The sequence below is a fragment of the Dasypus novemcinctus genome, chromosome 2 (assembly GCF_030445035.2).
Source record: "Dasypus novemcinctus isolate mDasNov1 chromosome 2, mDasNov1.1.hap2, whole genome shotgun sequence".
NCBI classification, from domain to species: domain Eukaryota; kingdom Metazoa; phylum Chordata; class Mammalia; order Cingulata; family Dasypodidae; genus Dasypus; species Dasypus novemcinctus.
The window spans coordinates 22,530,889-22,545,682 of record NC_080674.1 but is presented as its reverse complement, the minus strand read 5'-3'; the positions used below and the strand labels follow the sequence as shown (position 1 = coordinate 22,545,682).

At 34.0% G+C, this 14,794-nt stretch overlaps 1 non-coding gene across 1 annotated transcript; it reads right to left on the bottom strand.

The window, feature by feature from the left end:
* Positions 1-9,374: 9,374 nt before the first annotated feature.
* LOC111761037 (U6 spliceosomal RNA) lies at positions 9,375-9,482 on the bottom strand. The gene has a single exon (XR_002794518.1). It is a non-coding gene; the product is annotated as a U6 spliceosomal RNA (small nuclear RNA).
* Positions 9,483-14,794: the final 5,312 nt, after the last annotated feature.

The following is a 14,794-nucleotide window of genomic DNA, read 5'->3' as shown; positions in this document are numbered from 1 at the left end:
GATTGCTGGCTGGGGTAGGTCCAATAAACCAGAGAGTAGGAGTTGCAAGTCGTTTGAGGCTCAGGGCCTGGCTATCACATGGACAATACAGAAATTCAGGTCCCCTGAGTATACACTAAACCCCAGCGGCAACCACAGGTCCCGTAAAAGTAACAGGAGAGGCTTGTGAGCAAAGATCATATCTGAGTCCAACTCCATCACACTCAAGAACACACACTCCAAATATATATATATATGGCTCTTTGAATGTAAGGTGACAAGGAATGAAGGTCCTTGTAATCAATTAATACTTAAATTTCTTTTGAAATTTTAATATAACTGTGAGCATACTGACATGGAGAAATCTCTACTATTTACTTGATACTAAGAAAATTTCCAAATATTCAGACAAGACAATATTTTAAAAACACAAGCATTAGGCATACTTATGTGTGCTTTTTCTAAGAATTCAATATGAGGCATAGAGGCTGAGTAAGGAATGCTTTATGACATTATTGCTTCCGGTAAAGTGGGTACAATTGTGAATGCCTACAAGATCTAGACAAGTGTTATAAATACGTACTGCAGCTGGACATGGACTGAGACACAAATCAGAATGTGCGCCAACTGTTCCAGGACATTAAAGATCAATGTAAACACAGGGAAAAAAAAATGTCTCTGAGCAAAATATGTCCTCAGTTTGAAACTGCCTTGCAGACTCATAGTTTGTAACATTTTTGCTTTACAGAACCTAATAATAAAACTTTACTAAAGTTTTATGGTATCAATAACCAGAATCCATCTGTTTTGATGTTCTGCTGTTAGGTGTATATAAATGGGATGAATACTGAGAGAGAAAATCACCAGAAATGAGAAAGAAAGCAAACAAAGGCGGAAGGTGAATCAATGAAGCCAGAACGAGAAGGGAGAGACAAACAGGCACCATGTCCCTTGCCAAATAACTAAGTTGTCCAGGATTTCTGATAGCCAGTCTTTAGGGAGATAGCAATGATTCGGACATTTTCATGGCATCAGAACTGTAAGTTTGCAAACATATATATATCCATTTTAAAAGCTAACCCATTTCTAATATATTGCACTTGGGACATCTAACTAAAATATTCCCCCAAAATGTGTATTTTTAAATTTTATTATATTGCTTTATTGAACTATCTAGGGCTTCTGTTCTTATCTTAAATAGAAGCAATGAGGGAATATCCTTACCTTGTTGCTGACATTTTTTGGAAATGCAACCCGTTTTTCACCATTAAATATTATGTTAGCTCTAATATGCTAGCTCTAAGTGTTTTGAAGATATTCTTTATTAAGTTGCAAAAGTTTCATGAATTCCTAATTTTCTGAAAAATTTTTCATGAATGGGTGTTAGATTATTTTCAGAAATTTTCAACATCTATTGATGTATCATATAATTTTACTTCTTTTTAGCTTGTTGATACTGTGTAAGACAAAAATTGATTTTTAATGATGTATCATTCTCCCATGAAATCTTGGAATGAATTTCACTTTACCAAGTTATAGACATCTCTTTATACATTGCTGGATTCCAATTGCTAATGATTTGTGCAGTATTTTGCATCTTAATTCATGAGAGCTATTGATCTATAGTTATATATGAAGATATAGTTATCTGCTTTTGTTATTAGGGTAATGTTGGTCTCATAGAATAAGTATTTTCTTTGCTTCTATTTCCTGTAAGTTATTGTAGATAATGGCATCCTTTATTACTTAAATATTTGTTAGTGCTCCCCAGAAAAACTATCTGAATCTGATTATTCCATTTTTAATATATATTATTATTGATTTAATTTAATTAATAGATATTAGCCTACTTAGATAATCTATTTTTGCTTCTATGATTTTTTGTAGTTTGGGCACATTCCATCAAAGTTATGATGTTTCTGGGCACAGAGGTGTTCATAATATTCCTTAATTATCTTTTTTATGTTCATCAGATAATGACTCCTTTCTTCTGCTGAATTTGGATTTAATTGCTCCTCTTTTTTTTTAAAATTTCCTAGGGTAGAGGCTTAGATTACAGAACTTTCTTCTTTGTACTATATGATTTACTGAATTCAGTTCTTTAAGCACTGGTTTTGTTGCATTTCACAAATTTTGATAAGTTGTATTTTCATTTCCACTTAGTTCAAAATGTTTTAATTTCTACTGACAACTAAGTCAAAATACCTAAATCTCTCTCTGTTTATATATATATATAATATATATATAAAATTAGCTGAAAGTCAAATGGCAAACCTGTCTAATATATAGACATATTTTTATATATATATATGTCTCTATTAAGTCTTTAATTATAATAGTAATTTTCTCTATTTGTCTCTACAGTTCTAACCATTTTTGCCTTACATATAATTCAGTGCTTTTAAGTTTAAAAATATTTAGGACTGTTATGCCTCCTTGGTGAATTGACCCTATCCTCATTATGTAATGCTCCTCTTAATCTTGATAATTTTCCTTGTTCTGAAGTCAGCTTTGTCTCAAATCAGTGTATCTACTCCAGGTTTCTTTTGACCAGTGTTAGCATGAGATATTTCTGTTCATCCCTTTATTTTAATCCATGGTCTTCATTATCATTTTTTAAAACTTTCTAATGTACAATTCAATGGTATTAATTATATTCACAATATTTTGCTACCATCACCATCTTCCATTACCCAAGCTTTTTCATCAACTCAAAAGTAACCCTGAATCCATTAAGTAATAATAACCCATTCCCCTCAACCCCCTCTTCCTGGTAACCTATAATCTATTTATTATAACAAGTTTGATTATTCTATATGTATAAATCATGTAAGTGAGATCATACCGTATTTGTCTTTTTATTTCTGTCTTATTTCATGCAGTATGATGTCTTCAGGCTTCATCCATGGCATAGCATGCATTAGAATATCATTTCTTTTTATGGCTGAATAATATTCCATTGTGTTTATACCCCATTTTGTTTAGCCATTCATCTGTTGCTGGATCCATGCATTCTTTCTATTTTTTGCCCATTGTGAAAATGCTGTTATGAACATGGATGTGCTGGTATCTGTTCAAGTCCCCGTTTTCAATTCCTTTGAGTATGTATCAAGAACTGAGATTGTTAGTATTTTAGTTTCTTAGGTTGCTCAAAGCAAATACCAGAAAATGGGTCAGGTTAAACAATGGCAACTTATTTGCTCAAGATATGGATACTGGGAAAATGTGCAAATCAAGATATTATCAAGGCCATGCTTTCTTCCCAAAGACTGGCTGCTGATTATCCTTTGATCCTCTGATACATTGCAAAGCATATGGTGGTGTCTCCTGATGTCTCCTTTCTCTTCTAAGTTTTGTTTCATGGCTTTTTGCCTCTCCCTAAATTCCTATTCCTTCAGTTTATAAAGGACTACAGAAACAGGATTAATATGCATTCTGAATGAGATGAGTCACATAAAATGAAGAAGGTTCATCTAATGATACTACTTAAAAAGGTTTTACATACAGGACTAGATTAGATTTGTTTTTCAGGGGTACACACAGCTTCAAACCACCATACTCCAACTTCTGCACCCCCAAAAGACATGTTCTTTCTGCATACAAAATGCATTTATTTTATCACAAAATTCAAAAAGCTTTAAATCATTTCAGTAACAATACTAAGTACCAAGTCTTATCAAAATCAGTTGTAAGTGTGGTCTACCTTGGGGCACAGGTCTCTCCATTCTGTGGATATGTGAAAACTATAGAACAAATTTTCTGCTTCCTATATACAAAGGAGAGACATGCAAAGGATAAACATTCATATTCTCAGGGAGAAATTGGGAGGAAAATAGTTCATAGATCTTTAACAATTCCAAAACCGTGGAGGACATACTTCTTTAGAATTCAAGGTCTGAGAGTCGCGTATAGAATTATGCTTTGTGCTCCAGGTTTGAGGGAGCCTCAGCCCCTTCCAAGTGCTTGCTTAGTGGCCATGCTTTCTTTCTTTTTTAAAAAAGATTTCTTTCTTTATTTATTTCCCCTTACCCCCCTCCCCGCCCCCCCCCCCCCCAGTTGTCTGCGCTCTGTGTCCATTTGCTGTGTGTTCTGTGACTGCTTCTATCCATATCAGCAGCACAGGTATCTGTGTTTCTTTTTGTTGCATCATCTTGTGTCAGCTCTCTGTGTGTGCGGCACCTCCATGCTTTCTTAAAAACCTCTGTGAAGGCTCCACCCTCTCTAAGAATCAGGATGGTGACCAGGTTGCCTACAAAAGCTGCTGAGGCACAGACTCCACTCTCTCAGAATAGTAGGGTGGCAGCACTCTTCCTATTACTTATAAAAAAGATTTAATAACAGAAAATTTAATAGCATAAAGTGTTACATCATAGAAACACTATTAAAGGATAATATAGCTATTTTTTCTTCCCCAAATCTTCTCTGAGTCACTAAAACAGGACAAATTATCTTCACTTCTATAAAAAGTGTATATTTTTGTAAGTTCTAGAAATTTTAAAGTATATATTTATATAATTTTATTAAATATAATTATCATTATTGTTAATTAAAACTATACATACAACTATTAATATAAAGAATGTAACTTTGAAGAAGTAACCATGTACATTAATGGCTTTATTATAAGAAAATTTCTTAATTGGTTTTACTATTTTAGGTGATGGCCAAACCACAATAATAGACAATATAACTGTGTTCTCTATCTTAAGGTACCAGTGACCATAATACTAATAAGACAAATGAAAGGTGTGTGTGTGTGAATATTTGTAAGAGATCATCTTTTCAAACAGAGAAAACAACATGTTCAGAGACTTGAGTAAACGATATAATGGTGGTTTCAGAGAGAAAAAATGTGTAACTGCATTTTTCTAGTTTTAATTTTTTAAAGATGCTTAGATTACATGTGGATTATAGTTTAAATTCGCTCACTAATGTTATAAGTTATGACAACATATATAATGGCTTGCATCTGTCACAATGATTGTGACACCACTGAGGACAATTCAAATGTCATGAAAATGCCTCCATATTACAACTATTTTTCTCCTTTCCTGTCCCTCAGAATCTCTGGTGGCCACTCTCTCCACATCAATGACAAAAATTCTTCCATTGCTAGAATAACAATAAGTCTATAGTAGAATAACAGTAAGTCTATTCTAGTCCATTGTTCATTCCCAAATCCTGAGGATTCTGGGATGGTGATGTACACCCCACCTCTAATTGAGAGGGTCTTAGATATCATAAAGGAAGATGGATGGGACTATCTTGCTTGCAGTTGTAGACACTCTCTGTTCCTTGCGATGATTATTGCCCAATATCATCTTCTTAATAGTTGTCCTGGATGAGTCCAATGAACTGGAGAGTAGGTGCTGCAACTCTGTTGAGATTCAGGACCCAAATGGCACATGGACAGCCCAAAGATTTAAGTCTCTCAGACATAAACTTCTTAACTCTAGTACTAATCATAGGTTCAAATACAAGAGGCATAAGTGTCATTTATAGGGAAACCCAGCTGAATCCAACGCTGTCACACTGGGGGACCTAAATTCCAAAGTAGGGCCCACTGGCAGAGTGCAAAACTTCTGAGCTGTCAGCCCTCCCTATAGTGTTGGAATGCTTCCAGAGCCCTCAAGACCCCACTGAGGCAGTATTTACTGTGGCAGTTAAAGATTCAGCTGAGATGTGCATAAGCATATGCTTTGGAATGACCTCCTAACTCACTCTGAAGTCTCTTAGGCATATAAACTCGTTTGTCTTTACCTTTTCCCCCATTTGGTCAAGGTCTTTTTCCATTTGTATTGCTGGTTGGTACTTGGTAGTATTCCCTTGGTGCCAGGAAGGCTCATCCCTAGGGGCCCTGTCCCATGATGGGGGGATGGCAATGCATTCATATGCTGAATTTGGCTTAGAAAAAGCCACATTTAAGCAACAAGGAGGCTCTCAGGAAGTAACTCTTAGGCTATCTCTAATATTGGGCTTTGTTTCAATTTCAAAAGAAAAGTTTCATAAATACAGTTATCAATATTAGGGGCCTGTCAATTATTCTCATTGTCCCATTAGAAATTATGACAGAATTCCCCAGGATGAGAATTGGATATTCTTTCAGTTATTGTGGGGATCTCCACCCACCATGACAATGCCCCATGAACACTTGAACACATTTATATGCCATATAGGTATATCCCAGGTGAACCTCCTCACATGCAACCCACTTCACTGACACCCCACACCAATGATCCTCCCCACCACATTTGTAACCCTTCTGTGATCCAAAACTTCTTCAAAAATGAAGTCAACAAAATAAACAAATAAAATTAATAAGAAAATGAAATAATAATAGTTTTTAAAATGACAAATAAAATGCAAAATTAAAAAGAATTTGAAATAATTAAAAAAATTTAAAAATAAAATGTAAAAAATTAAATATTGGCATCATGTCTTTCATCACTATAAGACCTGTTGCCTTGTATGTGCAGTGACATTTTCTTCCACTTATTCCCCCAATGTCTTACTTTTTCCATTTTATCTTCAAAGAACCTTTAGGTTACACAAAAATTACATACAGAATATAGGAGATTCCCATATACTCAACACCCTCCCCCCTTTTCCCCTTTCTCCTATTAATAACCTTTTACATGTGGGTGGTACACTGTTGCAATTTATATACAAATATTGAAGCATTGTTACTAACCATGTCAATGATTTACATTATGGTTTACATTTTTTAATTTAAATTCACCATGAAATGATGAGGCTGCTCCATCTGAAACCCATTTTGAAGTGTTAAATCAAGTACTCAAAGGTTCCAGCTACTGTTTATATAACATTGACTCTTAAAGACCTCACGCCAGTGAAGTTCCTGTTGTATGTGTATGTGACTAGGGTGTTATTCAAGTTCCTCATTGATTGGTAAATGAACAGATTAGGCAGGTTTGACATTTGACATCTAACTAATAATGTAATACACAACTTAATTATATCATTAACTAAAGACATTATTAAATTCAGAAGGTATTGTTTGAGACTCCTAAGGTGACAAATGTTTGTATTAGTTTCTTGTTTTATTACCATTTTGATTATATTGTTTCATATTCTAAGTTCATGTTTCTTCATATTAATCCAAGCTACATAGTAAAAAATCATAAATCCATTTGCCTTAACAATATATCTTTGTGAAATTTGCATGTAGCAAGTGATTTTGTCTACTTTCTCTAGCTCTGTGCTGTTATAAAATATCTTGACAACAAAATGCCTTGACAATATATTCTTCCACATATACTGTTATATTTACATGTTTTCAAAAATAATGATGGATGCTTTTTCACAGATGCCTCAATTATGGGATATAGAATATGAATTGCTGATTTTTAACTTTAATTTAACATATGCTAACAAAACTATATACTTTAATATCAAGACTATATTGTTTGTAAAAGATGTCAAATAGCCAATCAATATACAAATGACTTTGACTATATCCATTGTTGAAACATGCCTTATTCACAAGTTAGTAAATGATGTCAGTTTGTTCAAAATGTGTAAAGAAACTTGAATCTTAAAAAAAAAAACACCTTATGTATGCATATCCAGCTTAAATTTGGATCTTCATTTATTAAGATATTCAGTAATTTATTTTCTTCAACTAAAATTTCCATTTTTTATATTTTATAATTTATCCATCCAACCATCCCAGTCTTAAATTTCATTACCCTCTCCATGATCCAAGCCTTCTTAAGTTCCTGCCATTAAACTTGTTTCATATTTGACTGAAACTACTCTATATCCTTCTATTCAAGTTGCCCGTAACTGCTAGATGGTTAATAATTATGGATTTGAAGGATTTATCACATGGAGTATAATACATTATATGTAGTAGGTATTAGACTTTTAAATATTTAGCTAAATGCTATGTACTAAATTACTCTGAGTTGAGAGTAAAGAATTGTTGATAAACAAACCAACAACAAACTATAATTCCATACCTCACTTTCATCTGTTCCATCTATATACTATACAGTATCAAAACATGAACCAATATAATTAATGAAAGATGGTATTTATTATCACCTCCGTTTGGCATCTAGACTTTTTGTAAAAATATTACTTTGACAACTTTAAAGGAATCTTGAAAGTTTAATTTTCTCATTGTAAAATGGGTTAAATCATAGCCACGTTTGGTGAGAATGTAAAGAACCTTGATTGCACTGTTTCTCCAGCATATTAGGTATTAGAAGTATTGGAAGCATTTTCCTTTATATTTCACCATAGTGTAAGTTAGTCTTTATTGCTCTTTATTTTCTGATATCATTGACACTTCCCACAAATTGAAAGGGGTATTATTTTTTCTTCCTGTGGTATATATTCAGTTTCAACCAAAGATTTATTCCACATAACCATCCATCTTGATTTCATGTGTCTTCTGCCTTCCTCACTGGTGCAAGAGAAGGAATTTTGTTTTTCAATTTAGTAATTCACTGGAAAATGGACAGAACAATTTGTATTCTTCAAAATTGCCATCTATTAAATATTATTAATAACACTTGAAATCTATTTTTCATATAAAAATAATATAGGCTCCAGGAAAGGAAATATTTTTAAAAATCTGAGTCTCTTTAAAAATAGTTATCTAAATGAATGAAAAAATAAATTATTAAAATAATCAAATAAAAGTATTTTTCTCACTATACCTATTAAATATATGTCCCAGAGACCTGATCCTCTGGCTGTTCATATGCCAGGTAAGCCTTGAATCTCAACAGAGTTTCCCATACCTACTCTCCAGTTCATCAGACTCACCCAGGACAACTAAGAAAAGGATGATGATGGCTAATACCTAACCCAAGAAGCAGAGAGTATCTTCATCTGTAAGAAAGACAGTTCCATACATCTGTTCCATGGGATCTAAGCCCCCTTTCAGTCAGAAACAGTTGAGTATCACCATCCCAAAATCCCCAAGATAGAAGAATGAACAAACATGAGGGAAGAATGCAACCTTGGACTAAAGTAGACATTATTATTCTAGTAATGGAAGAACTTAAAATATCGATATAAGGACAGTAGCCACAAAATGTTCTGAGGGGTGAGAGAGAGAACAATAGGTATAACACGGGGCATTTTTGAAACATTGGAATTGTTCTGCATGAAATTGAAATGACTGATACTGGCCATTATACATTTTGTCAAAAGCTGTAAAATTGTGCACTGCAAAGGTAAACTATAGACCATGGTTAGTAGCAAGGCTTCAATATGTGTTCATCAATTCTAACAAACATACCACCCTACAAAAGATGTTGTTAATGGGTAAAAGTGTGCGAGGCGGAAGGGGTGAAGTATATGGGGTGGGGCATATTAAACATATATATTTATGTAAATATAAATGTATATATAAATATATATTAAATATGGAATGCTTTATGAATTTGCATGTCATCCTTGCACAGGGACTATGCGAATCTTCTCTGTATCTTCCCAATTTTTAGTATATGTGCTGCAAAAGCAAGCACATATTTTTTCTCTCCCCATTTTTTTAAAATGTTACACTCAAAAAAATATAAGAAGTCCCCATATACTCCCCCAGCTCCCCCACCCCACTCCTCCCACATCAACAAACTCTTTCATCATCGTGGCACATTCATTGCATTTGGTGAATACATTTTGGAGCACTGCTGCACCACATGGATAATGGTTTACATTGAGTTTACACTTTCCCCCAGTCCACCCAGTGGGCCATGGTGGGACACACAATGCCCAGCATCTGTCCCTGCAGTACCACTCAGGACAACTTCAAGTCCTGAAAATGACCCCACATCATATCTCTTCTTCCTTCTTCCTACCCTCAGCAGCTATTGTGGCCACTTTCTTCTCATCAATGCTACAATTTCTTCCATTACTAATTCAATAGTTGCATAATAGAATATCAGTAGGTCCATTCTAATCTATACTCTATTCCTCCATCCTGTGGACCCTGGGATGGTTATGTCCACTACACCTCTATATCAAGAGGGGGCTTAGATTCCACATGGATGATGGATGTGATTCTCCTGCTTTCAGTTGTAGGCACTCTTGGCTCCCTGATGTGCTAGTTGACCTTCTTCACCTCCCTGTTAGCTGACTGGGGTAAGTCCAATAAACCAGAGGGTAGGAGTTGCAAGTCTGCTGAGGCTTAGGGCCTGGCTGTCACATGGGCAGTCCAGAGATTCAGGTCTCCTGAGTATAAACCAACCCCAGTGCCAACCACAGGCCCAGTAAAAGTGACAGAAGAGGGATGTGTAGAAAGGTCACATCTGAGTCCAACTCCATCACACTCAGGAACACAAATTCCAAAGTAGGGCCAACTGACATGGCCCTGAACTGCAGAGCCATATGCCATGACCATAAAACCTGTGGGTCTCTGTAGCCCTCAGTAGAACCAGTACCTGGGGTTGCATTTACTTTGTCTGTCTCTCGGACCCTGCTGAGGCATGCATAAGTGGAAGCCCTCCTAACTCTTTTTTGGAGACTCACAGCCATAAAAACTCATTTGTCCTTTCCATTTCCCCCTGGCCCCCTATATTTTTGATGTAATATTTATGTTGCCTAAAGCTTCTTTCAAAATACTAAAATAAAATAAAATAAAATAAAGTAAAAGTCTGTTATCAGTTACATATCTTCTCTGATGAGATTCTTGACACCCCTGAAGTGTAAATAATGCCTTGCTATTGAAATTATAATATTTTATACATTTATACAAAGAACAGCTTTGGGCCAAAAAACCTAAGTTAGAATCTTTTTTCACTTGTGAGCTGTATGATCTTGGTAAGTTAACATAACTGGGCCTCAATTTTCCCATCTGCAAAGTAGCATGGCAATAGTGCCTACCTAAAATATTGTTGTGAGAATGAAATAAATAAAGTAACCAGGTAAGGTTACATGCATGGTGTTATATAAGCTTTGATTATTGTTGTTCATTAAAGAATGACCTTAATTTAAAAATGCAAAAATCTCTTGTTGAGGTAAAGCCTTATGAAAACTGTTTTAGACAAGTTTGGAAGTTTTAAATTATGGCTAGCATAGTAAATTACATAAATAATAATTCTACTTGTGACTTACCATTCACAATATATCATATCCTTCAGGGAATCCAAGTTTATTTTCCTCATTTTCTCTCCATTGAATTAAATCTTTCTTTTAACAATATAAAACACCAGTGCACTTCTGATGTCAGGCTTAGCTATTACAACTGCTGCCCGCCCCCTGCATTTTGAAATATCATGCTTGAATATAACAAAAATGTTTGATCTTTGGAAACTTTTAATCCAATGGAGATTCATATTTTATTCAGCATCTGTAATAGGAATTATGTGAGACTCAACAAAATTAATGTAGCTAGTGTTAAAGTATTTAGTCAAAAGGCAAGGCAAAACTTATAATCACAACATTATTTTATAAAATATGTATGTCTCTATGTTCTATTTAAGAAATATATGTAAAGCTCTTTTTAAATGTTTATTTTCAGGTATGTCTGATAGTGTTACTAGTCTACTAATACTTAACCACAAAACATACATATTTTCTTAAAGGTAGTCACAAGGATAAATAGACAATAAGATGGTGATATTCTTATTTTTCTTTTGATGTCTATAAAGCAAAAGTAACTAAGTAAGACTAAGGGTTAATTGTATTCATTTTATGATACATTTTGGTACTAATAGAAACTGTATTTATGACTTAACAAGATAACTGACAATACACAGATTTTTTTTTGCTGTTAAATAATCTAAGCATCTGCAGACAATGACATGACAGGCCAAACTTGTGAAACATAACAAATCAAAGCAACACATAGATTGAGATAAAATTAGTATGCAAACCATGTTTTAGCTCTCGTCTTTCATAACAGTCAAATATAAGTTTAGTTTTATTCTAAAATTAGAGAAATTTTAAGATTAATCAAACTTAATGACAATGTGTTAAATTGGGCATTTTAAATTTTCAGATAATGTCATATATAATATTATTTATTTGTTAGTGTCACAAATTTTGCTAGACTTACTCAAGCTAGGGTTAGAATACTTTTGCTTTGGGTTCACTTTCCACTTGATTGTGTGTTACAACAATGTTCATATTTTTATTTTATTTCTTCCATCATTCTCTTATTCTTCTATTTTCCATCTAATAACTTCACAGAGGGAAAAATTAGACATCCAATAGTAATGAATTCATCCCTTATTAATAACTCTTACATCATCTAAACTGTCCCTTGCTTATCCATGTAATGAAAATAGAGATATATTGACATCTAAGAATGTCAATTGAATATAATTTTCATTTGCCTTTGAATAACAACAAAAAGTTTTCATAAATCCAAATCACATGAGAGAGCAGAAAAATTATAATCAAGGAAATTTCCTAATTTTAAGGCATTAGAGCTGGTTAACGACCATCAAATCCACTGTCTCAGGGAATTATATATATATATATATATAATCTAGTGATTTATTTACTTATTTTTATTTCTCTCCCCTTCCCCCCACCCCAGTTGTTTGCTCACTGTGTCCATTCGCTGTGTGTTCTTCTGTGACCGCTTCTATCCTTATCAGCGGCACCAGGAATCTGTGTTTCTTTTTGTTGTGTCATCTTGCTGCATCAGCTCTCCATGTGTGCGGTGCCACTCCTGGGCAGGCTGCACTTTTTTCACACTGGGCAGCTCTCCTTACAGGGTGCACTCCTTGCACGTGGGGCTCCTCTAATGTGGAGGACACCCCTGCATGGCATGGCACACCCCTGCTTGGCACAGCACTCTTTGCGCGCATCAGCACTGGGCATGGACCAGCTCATCACACAGGTCAGGAGTCCCTGGGTTTGAACCTTGGACCTCCCATGTGGTTGGCAGGTACCCTATCTGCTGGACCAAATCCGCTTCTGATCAGCAAATTATATTGATTCTTGAAATATATATTCGGATTTGGAAAAAGACTTTATATAACAATGCTGTTTTAAAAGATATACATTTCTTCTTTTCTTCTGTATCATGTGCATGCATACATTCTGATATAGTCAGGATATTCAGAATATGTGAGGACATGATTTTATATTTCAAAATTCTTTGAACATTGTTCAAAATAAACCAATAATTATAATGACATTAATTTTCATTTTAACAGGTATTGCATAATTTGGTATGGTGCATGTAAAAATGTTGCCAGGCTTTTTACTGATTATATCAGCTGTTCATAAGTTGGAATGATTGTGCAGAACCATATCATTGTGGAATGCTTTCTAAATAGTTTTATTTTTAATAATGACACAATCTGTATTGCCATTATCACTACTTACTTTCCCAAACATAAAGCACATAAACAAAAAAGCCTAAAGATTTCCAAATTTACCCAACTGAAATACAACCAATTAGGCAAGTAAACTAAAATTGAAAGAAGTATTTCTAAAAATTGGAATGACAGAAATAATTATGGAAGATAAAGCTGGTAACATTTTCAATATTCATATCACAGAATAAAATCCATGATCATAGAATGATAATTTTTCTTATAACTGCAACATATTTGAGAAAGAAAAATTGATTGGTCACCCAGATTAGTAAATGCAGACTCTTTTTCTAAAGTATCAAGGAAATAGTCCAAAATTATAAGATGAACATGGTCTGTTTATTATATAATTTGAAAATTTGTGTATTCAATATCTTTTTAAAAACATTGTATATGCAGTAAAAATTAGGGGGAAAGAAGGTTGTGACTAATGACCATAAAACCAAGTGTGACCAGTTTGTTGGAACTAATTATTTTTAGAAGTTGTTTTATGCCAAAAATGAGGGAGATTTGAATATCCTCATTTCTTTTCCATTTCTTTAAGCTCTGTGTTTTCTAAGCACTTGTCTTAAATTAGAAAGACAGAATGGAATGATGTAGAATCACAAGATGATATTTTTGGTTCTTTGTTATGCAAATATTTGACTTCATCACACTTATGCATAATATATCTTTTCTGAAAATTATAAGATGAAGTGGATGAAAACTAATGTAATTAAGACTTCTTTTAATTTAAAAATCCATGTGAACATTTATGAAAAGCAGAGATTACTTAGATATATGCTCATTTTAATAAAATAGTTTTTAATTTTAATAACATCTTCTTTTGAAAATTTCTGCCTGTTCCAGATTATGTGCTTGTACAAGATGGTGCATAAAGACTTTCCCCAAAATTGCTTTCTCTGATCCTAAAGTCTCCAGTTTGAGCTCTTTGTTTTATTTATTTTTTTCTCTTTTCTTGAAGACTTCTTTAGAAATCATTGTTTCAGTGAGCATTTTATAGTCTCATATTTTAAAATCCACATTTGCCATAACCACAGGTATTGGCAAGTTTGAATTCCGCATGTTCAGAATTCCAATGGTGTTTTTAATGAATTCCCCTAGGAAAAGCTGAATTCCCCTAGGAAAAGCTGGCTGGTTGAAGTAGAGAAAGAAATAGTTCTTCCTGACTGCCAAAATCATCAATTATCAATTTAAGGCCTTCAGCTGAAAGCAGTCTCCTTTGATGATAGTAGATGTAATCAGCCATAGATGCATTCAACTAACCAATGATTGAAAGCCATGAAATGTTCTCCCAGTTATAATCAAGCTAATGTTCATTGACTAAACAATGTGACACCATAACTTAGCAATTTGTCATGTGAACTGAATTATCACAGTCCACCCATTGTCAAGTTAGCACACTTACCCATCTCTCTAAACTATACATATATCTAAAGACAATAGTAATCTTACTTTCTCCTAACCAGTCAACAGTCCTGCATATAACTAGAAACTCAGTGTTTGGTAAG